At 45.6% G+C, this 8422-nt stretch overlaps 1 long non-coding RNA gene across 1 annotated transcript; it reads right to left on the bottom strand.

Annotated features, from left to right (window-relative positions):
- Positions 1 to 313: 313 nt before the first annotated feature.
- Positions 314 to 6751, bottom strand: LOC138845635 (uncharacterized). The gene is made up of 2 exons (XR_011382847.1): positions 5534 to 6751; positions 314 to 789 (listed from the first exon to the last, which is right to left on the bottom strand). It is a non-coding gene; the product is annotated as an uncharacterized lncRNA (long non-coding RNA).
- Positions 6752 to 8422: the final 1671 nt, after the last annotated feature.

Here is an 8422-nt window from a genome sequence, read left to right as displayed (position 1 = left end):
TTTTAAAAAAATATGTTACACATAGTCCCGGTCGGGGCGCCGGATTCTGTCCCGGTTGCCCCTCTTCCAGGCCAGCCCTCTGCTGTGGCCGGGGAGTGCAGTGGAGGATGGCCCAGGTGCTTGGGCCCTGCACCCCATGGGAGACCAGGAAAAGCACCTGGCTCCTGGCTCCTGCCATCGGATCAGCGCGGTGCGCCGGCCGCAGCGCGCCGGCCGCGGCGGCCATTGGAGGGTGAACCAACGGCAAAGGAAGACCTTTCTCTCTGTCTCTCTCTCTCACTGTCCACTCTGCCTGTCAAAAAAAAAAAATAAAAAAAAAATATGTTACACATACATACATTTCCAATAAATTAGAATACTACTCAAAATGACAAGCCCTGTGTGGTGTTTACCTCCACTATCCCTTGGTGCTCTGAACTTGAACATCCCAAGGTCATTTTTGGCCTCTCCAGGGGTAGTCATAGACTTCCATAGACATCACTTTACTCACAGCAGAACCCACGATGGCTAGCACTATGCAGATGACCATAACCCCTCCTCAAACTAGAAGGACCTCCATGTCTCAGTGAGGTTCAAATTCTGTCACTGTGCGTGCAGCAGCAAAATGGTAACATCAAATGTCAGAGGCAGCTTCAAATCCTTTCAAATGACATGAAGCCGAAGCAGAACCACAGCAAATGTTTGTGACTCAAAGGACTGAGAATTCCCAGACACCAACGTTCAAAGCCAAGATCACATATGACACGCACTAAAATGTGAAGCCTTTCCAAACAGGAAGACGGCCCTTACCTGCTGCTCCTCCGCATGCGGAGGAGCCGCACCGGACCGGAGGCTTTATGTTCCCCCTTTTTACAAGTCCTTTCTATAGTAAAGTAAGAATAAGTAAACAGCGAACTCCCAAAGCAAGAATGAGTAGAGAGAAATGAGAAAGAACGAAGCAACGAACTTCCCCGCAAACTCTCCAACGCACTCTCCAACCAACCCACACCACCATGCCGTCTCTCTCCTCCTATATAGTCCTCTCCACCAATCCGTGCTCTGCTACCCACACGCTGAGTGCGCTGCTCTCCTCCAATCAGGAGCAGCTCCTGCAGCTTGTCAAGTTGGTGAGAGGCAGCTGGGTAGAAGCTGTTTGCTCCTCTCCCAGCGCCATATTGTGGGAGAGCAGATGTATAGAATAAGTCTTAATTCCAGTAACAGTATAGTCCAAGTTGCTCCCCACAGATCCCCCTTTCTTTTTATTTTTTTTGGCGTTGATACGCGCCTGTGTAAAGTTCAGCGTGATCTTCATGCTATTGACTGTCTTGTTTGTCGTGCTACTTCAGAGTTTGTTGAAAAATGTCCCATATTCCAAAGATCCCAGGGATTGGTTATTCATTGTTTTCTTCCTCAAATAGAGTTTTTTTCTTCTAGCTCTTCTGCTGGTAGGTTTACCAACTGAATTCTTCTCTCAGGGGTCCATATTGGTTGTGCCACACCCTGCGGAAAAAAAACAAACGGCACCTCGTACTCCTCTGAGTAAGGGGAACGGGCCTTTCCATTGGTTGTCCTGTAAATCCTTCCACATTACCCACTGTATTGATTCCTTATCAGCTGATTGAGCATGCATTTCTGCAGGTGTTTTACCGTTCTTTTTCTTGTTCAGAAAATTAATTGTATAAAGAGCTAAGGCCAAGGCATCCTTGTTGGATGAGGCCATTTCCCCATTCCCCCTTTTTGTTTAATTATTAAATTTTTTAAATATAAGTGAGTGCGTTCTACCACAGCTTGCCCTTGTGGATTGTATGGAATACCGGTAATATGGGATATTCTGAATTCTTTCAAAAATGCAGCAAAACGAGCTGATGTATACGCTGGGCCGTTATCCGTTTTGATCACATGAGGAACTCCCCAGGCTGCAAAAGCCTGCAAGCAGTGTTGGATTACTTGTTGTACTCCTTCTTTATTCATGGCTGTGGCCATAACTACACCTGAATATGTATCTACAGTGACGTGAACACAGCTTTGTCGCCCAAAAGCCCGTAAATCATGCAACAACTGGTATTTCCCCGATTTTTTCTTTATCACGAATATTGGCGTATTCCATGGGGAGGTTGATGGTTGCAAATGGCCTGCCTCTAATTGTTGTAACACTATATCATTTACCGCAGCCAACTTTTCCTGGGTAAGGGGCCACTGTGGTATCCACTTTGGCTTGTTGTCCAGCCATGACAATGGCAGCGGCTGCATCTCAGTGGTCCCCACGAAAAACCCATGTCCTGTCTTTTAAAGTCACCTTTGGGCTGGGCTAGGTCCCTTCTGCCTTCTCTGGAGCCTAATCCTCTCTCCTGATATCCCTTTTTATACATAATACGCCGTCCTGGAGAACTCTCCAATTGGTCTTCATTGGTTAATGTCAGTCCCAATTGTTCTAAAATGTCTCTTCCCCATAATGTGATGGGGAGTGCACTAACATAAGGTTGCACATTTCCCTTGTTCCCTTCTTGATCCTGCCAATGAAGCACCTGAGCACTCCTTGATGGTGTCATGGCCGCACCTAGGCCTACTAAAGTATTATCTCCTGGATGAAGGGGCCATGACTTCGGCCAATCATTTTCCGAAATTATACTTACATCTGCACCTGTATCTAGCAGGCCCTGAATTGACTTTCCTCTAATGGTTAAGGTCCACAGAGGTCTATCTGCTAAAGACAGGGACAAGGCTGCAAATTTCTCCCCTTGGGGTCCATGAACATCCTGCGCTCCAGTCATAATCAGCATTTGAGCCACAGGTTCTTCTGGCTTGATTTATATAATACCCTTTGTAGATTGTATTAGCACCTTTAACTTATCAAAGGGTAATTGGATGACTCCGGTAATGACCATTAGGCCTCTTAAAGCATTTGTTGCTTTTCCTATGATTATTCCAAGTCCCTTATGCTCAGCTGAAATTGTTTCTGCCCTCACCTCTATGGCTTGTGCTCCCATTTGAGGTGTTAGTACCAAATACCCGGTGGCTCGTAACTCTGCGCAGTAAATATTTGGTTTTTGTATTGTTGGGACTGTGGCACCCACCGATTGTTTTGGCCCCGGGGTGCAGGGGCCCACATTCCATTTTTTTGTTGTTGTCCATATACACCTGATCTTTTTATGGGGCCCGGCTCATTTGGCATCCTCAGGGGATTGCCTGTGCTATACATTTTAGAGTAACATTCACTGACCCAATGATTCCCTCTTCTACAGCATGGGCAAAGGCCTGGTCTTCTCGAGTTCTCTATGCCCTGCTGATCTCGGGCTGGAAATTTCGCCCTACATTCCCTCATTAGATGCCCTTCTCGACCACATCTAAAGCATTTTCGTCCCCTCATGTTCTGTCTAAATTGTCGGGTCACTGCTACTGCAGCATGTGATCCAGAAGCTACATCATCCATGACATCCCTACAGATTTTCAAAAAGGTAGGGAAGTCTTTATGCTGCCATGGTCTAAGAGCTTCACGACATGTTTTATTGGCCTGTTCATACGCCAATCTTCTGACTAAGGGCATTGCTTCTTCCACAGTTTCAAAAATATTTCCCGCTGCTTCCATTAATCTGTTCACGAAGTCAGCGTAAGGTTCAGTAGAGCCCTGCACTATCTTAGTCAAGCTGTGTCTTATCTCTCCTTTTCTGGGTACCACCTTCCAGGCTCTTCTTGCTATCTCTCTTACTTGTAAGAGGACAGCTGTTGGTAATCGGGCCTGCTCATCGGGATTGGCAAATCGCCCTTCTCCATTTAACATTTCCTCATCCCATGTTTGATTCCCTGCTCGATAGTTCTGCTTTGAATATTCTCGCACGAATTCTCTATAAGCAGCTAACCATAAGAGGAAGTCACCCCCACCCAACACCGCCTTTACTAAGTTTCTCCAATCCTCGGGTATTAGGCCTTGCTGTCCAATGTTATCAAGGATTGCCTGAGTGAAACTTGCATGGGGGCCATACAATTGCACTGATTGTTGCAATTCTTTAAGTAATTTATGGTCAAGAGGCGTCCAACCCCTGTTTCCCTGTTGATCCTGAATTACAGGAAACACCTGGCCTGGTTCCTGGTACTGCTCCCAAGCAGGTTTTCTATAAACAGCTCCCCTTTGCTTGCTTTCGGTTCTTGGCCTTTCTATCTCCTCCTGCATACCTACTCCCTCCATCTCTCCTTCTTCCTCCTCCCACTCTTCTTCAATCTCATGTGGAAAAAAGGGGCTTTTCTTTACAGGAGGAAACTTTGGTAGTACCAATGGGCGATACCGGGGTGGTGATTCATCCTTTATGGTTGAATTTGCCAGCCTTGTAGGGCCAGGATATATTCTTGGCATCTCTCTCGGGGGCGAGGTTCCCTCTTCAGCTTCCTTCTCCCCCCGTAAGCTTCCTGGCTCTCTAAATCCTTCTTTGATTTTCTTCTCACCTGTTCGTTACAATAGCTGCTTGCCTGGCTGCCCTGCCATAATTCTTCCTGCAATTCACTCCCCTCATTAAGCAACAACTCGATCCCTTCCGTGGGGTCCTGAAGCGCCTGATCAACGAGTTGCCACAGCTTCAGCACTTCTATCGATTCCCCAGCCTCGCGTAATTGCCGTCCCACCTGCCTCCACTGCTGTAGAAACCAGGGGGACGTCTCTATGACTGCTCTTATGAATGCATGAATTTTCCTCCCCCCTCGTTTCCCTCGCTTAGAAGAAAAGCTGCGAGGAGGTGGGGAGTAGGAAGAGAGAGAGAGAGAAACCACATTCAGCCCATAATGGATGATCTTTAGGGAGAAATAGAGGATGGTGCCTAGCAGGAAGAAGACGTAGCCAGTGGGCAAAGAGTAGCCAAAGAACTCCATTGTGTGTACCGTCTGTGACATGTTGGAGCAGTGGGCGTAATGGAAGACTGAGTCTCCCAGATGTTCCCAGTAAATACCTCTTTCCTAGCTTCTATTTTTCTTCCCCCGCGGCTTTTTTCCTAGGTTCTAACTAGCTTTTCACCGGCGCTCTTTCCGTCCGGCTTTCCCCTAGGCTCTTTGCTAGTCTCTCTCTCCGGTAATTTCCCACTTCTTCCCGTTTCTTCCCTCCTAGGTTTCCTATCCGAGTCACGGCACCATTTGCTGCTCCTCCGCGTGCGGAGGAGCCGCACCGGACCGGACGCTTGATGTTCCCCTTTTTTACAAGTCCTTTCTATAGTAAAGTAAGAATAAGTAAACAGCGAACTCCCAAAGCAAGAATGAGTAGAGAGAAATGAGAAAGAACAAAGCAACAAACTTCCTCGCAAACTCTCCAACACACTCTCCAACCAACCCACACCACCATGCCGTCTCTCTCCTCCTATATAGTCCTCTCCACCAATCCGTGCTCTGCTACCCACACGCTGGGCACGCTGCTCTCCTCCAATCAGGAGCAGCTCCTGCAGCTTGTCAAGTTGGTGAGAGGCAGCTGGGTAGAAGCTGTTTGCTCCTCTCCCAGCGCCATATTGTGGGAGAGCAGATGTATAGAATAAGTCTTAATTCCAGTAACAGTATAGTCCGAGTTGCTCCCCACACTTACCTGTATCTTTCTCTTTATGTAGAATCCTGACTGCCAATCACAAGAGGGTGGGAACGTCTAAAAGGCTCCTTACCACCCACATCCACTCCTGAGCCTTTGCTGAATCTGTGAAGATGGATGAGATGTGGAAGTGTAACTGCTCAAGGATGATGTCATCTCTAACCTGACCTCCTGACCTCCACATAGAAGATACCACAGACATCCAGGTCACCTCCTGTCATCACTTACTTTCCTTCCAAGAGCTTCTTTCTATCTTAGAAAGTCTGAAGTTTTACCATGTGTTACCCAGCCCACTTTTCTCATGGAAATACAAGCACCATGATAAATGGCACTCCTGACCGCTGACTCTTAAAAGCAGGGGGCAGAGGCTGGTGCCACAGCTCACTAGGCTAATCCTCCACCTGTGGCGCCGGCACATCGGGTTCTAGTCCCAGTTGGGGCACCGGATTCTGTCCCAGTTGCTCCTCTTCCAGTCCAGCTCTCTGCTGTGGCCCGGGAAGGCAGTGGAGGATGGCCCAAGTGCTTGGGTCCTGCACCCGCATGGGAGACCAGGAGGAAGCACCTGGCTCCTGGCTTTGGATTGGCACAGTGTGCCGGCCGTAGCGGCCACCTGGGGGGTGAACCAACAGAAAAAGGAAGACCTTTCTCTCTGTTTCTCTCTGTCTAACTCTGCCTGTCAAAAAATAAAAAATAAAAATAAAAAGCAGGGGACATAAAAGTCAACACAGCTCTTCGCTGTCACAGATCCTCTGCCTGGAATGGGGAAGGAATGACATTTTGTGTCATCTCTGTAATTTGCCAGCTCTCTGCCACACTATCTTGAAGAGACATTTGTTGTTCTGCAGCCACAATGAAAAGTGACTTCTCCCTATTTCTCTGATATTCTTATCCTCAATATCCTTATAAAGACTAAGTCTTTGGGGCCAGCGCTGTGTGCACAGTGGGTTAAGCCACCATCTGCAGCACCAGCATCCCATACGGGCGCCAGTTCAAGTCCCAGCTGCTCCACTTCTATCCAGCTCCCTGCAAATGTGCCTGGAACAGCAGCAGAAAATGGCCCAAGTGCTTGAGCCCCTTATCCCCAAGGGAGATCTGGATGAAGCTCCTGGCTTTATTTTGGCCAGCCCTGGCCACTGTGGCCATTTGGAGAGTGAACCAGCAGATGGAAGATATCATTCTCTAATTCTGATTTATAAATAAGTAAGTAAATCTTTAAAAAATAAACATACCAAAACTTATGGGATGCAGCAAAAGCAGTGTTAAGAGGAAAGTTTATATCAATAGGTACCTACATCAAGAAATTGGAAAGGCACCAAATAGATGAGCTTTCAATTCACCTCAAGGATCTAGAAAACCTACAGCAAACCAGACCCAAATCTAGTAGGAGAAGAGAAATAATTAAAATCAGAGAAGAAATCAACAGGATTGAATAAAAAAAATTACAAAAAATCAGCCAAATGAGGAGCTGGTTTTTTGAAAAAATAAACAAAATTGACACCCCATTGGCCCAACTAACTAAAAAAGAAGAGAAAAGACCCAAATCAATAAAATCAGAGATGAAAAAGGAAACGTAACAACAGACACCACAGAAATAAAAAGAATCATCAGAAATTACTACAAGGACTTGTATGCCAGCAAACAGGGAAACCTATCAGAAATGGATAGAGTCCTGGACACATGCAACCTACCTAAATTGAACCAGGAAGACATCGAAAACCTAAACAGACCCATAACAGAGACAGAAATTGAAACAGTAATAAAGGCCCTCCCAACAAAGAAAAGCCCAGGACCAGATGGATTCACTGCTGAATTCTACCAGACATTTAAAGAAGAACTGACTCCAATTCTTCTCAAACTATTCAGAACAATCAAAAAAGAGGGAGTCCTCCCAAATTCTTTCTATGAAGCCAGCATCACCTTAATTCCTAAGCCGGAAAAAGATGCAGCACTGAAAGAGAATTACAGACCAATATCCCTGATGAACATAGATGCAAAAATCCTCAATAAAATTGTCGCCAACAGAATGCAACAACACATCAGAAAGATCATCCACCCAGACCAAGTGGGATTTATCCCTGGTATGCAGGGATGGTTTAATGTGCGCAAGACAATCAATGTGATACACCACATTAACAGACTGCAGAAGAAAAACCATATGATTATCTCAATAGACGCCGAGAAAGCATTTGATAAAATACAACACCCGTTCATGATGAAAACTCTAAGCAAACTGGGTTTGGAAGGAACATTCCTCAATACAATCAAAGCAATCTATGAAAAACCCACAGCCAACATCCTATTGAATGGGGAAAAGTTGGAAGCATTTCCACTGAGATCTGGTACCAGACAGGGATGTCCACTCTCACCACTGCTATTCAATATAGTTCTGGAAGTTCTAGCCAGAGCTATTAGGCAAGAAAAAGAATTTAAAGGGATACAAATTGGGAAGGAAGAACTCAAACTATCCCTCTTTGCAGATGATATGATTCTTTATTTAGGGGATCCAAAGAACTCTACTAAGAGACCATTGGAACTCATAGAAGATTTTGGCAAAGTAGCAGGGTATAAAATCAATGCACAAAAATCAACAGCCTTTGTATACACAGACAATGCCATGGCTGAGGAAGAACTTCTAAGATCAATCCCATTCACAATAGCTACAAAAACAATCAGATACCTTGGAACAAACTTAACCAAGGACATTAAAGATCTCTACAATGAAAATTACAAAACATTAAAGAAAGAAATAGAAGAGGATACCAAGAAATGGAAAAATCTTCCATGCTCATGGATTGGAAGAATCAATATCATCAAAATGTCCATTCTCCCAAAAGCAATTTATAGATTCAATGCAATATCAATCAAGATACCAAAGACCTTCTTCTCAGA

This window comes from Oryctolagus cuniculus, chromosome 16 (genome assembly GCF_964237555.1).
Source record: "Oryctolagus cuniculus chromosome 16, mOryCun1.1, whole genome shotgun sequence".
Classification (NCBI taxonomy): Eukaryota; Metazoa; Chordata; class Mammalia; order Lagomorpha; family Leporidae; genus Oryctolagus; species Oryctolagus cuniculus.
This window is presented reverse-complemented; position numbering and strand designations above follow the sequence as displayed.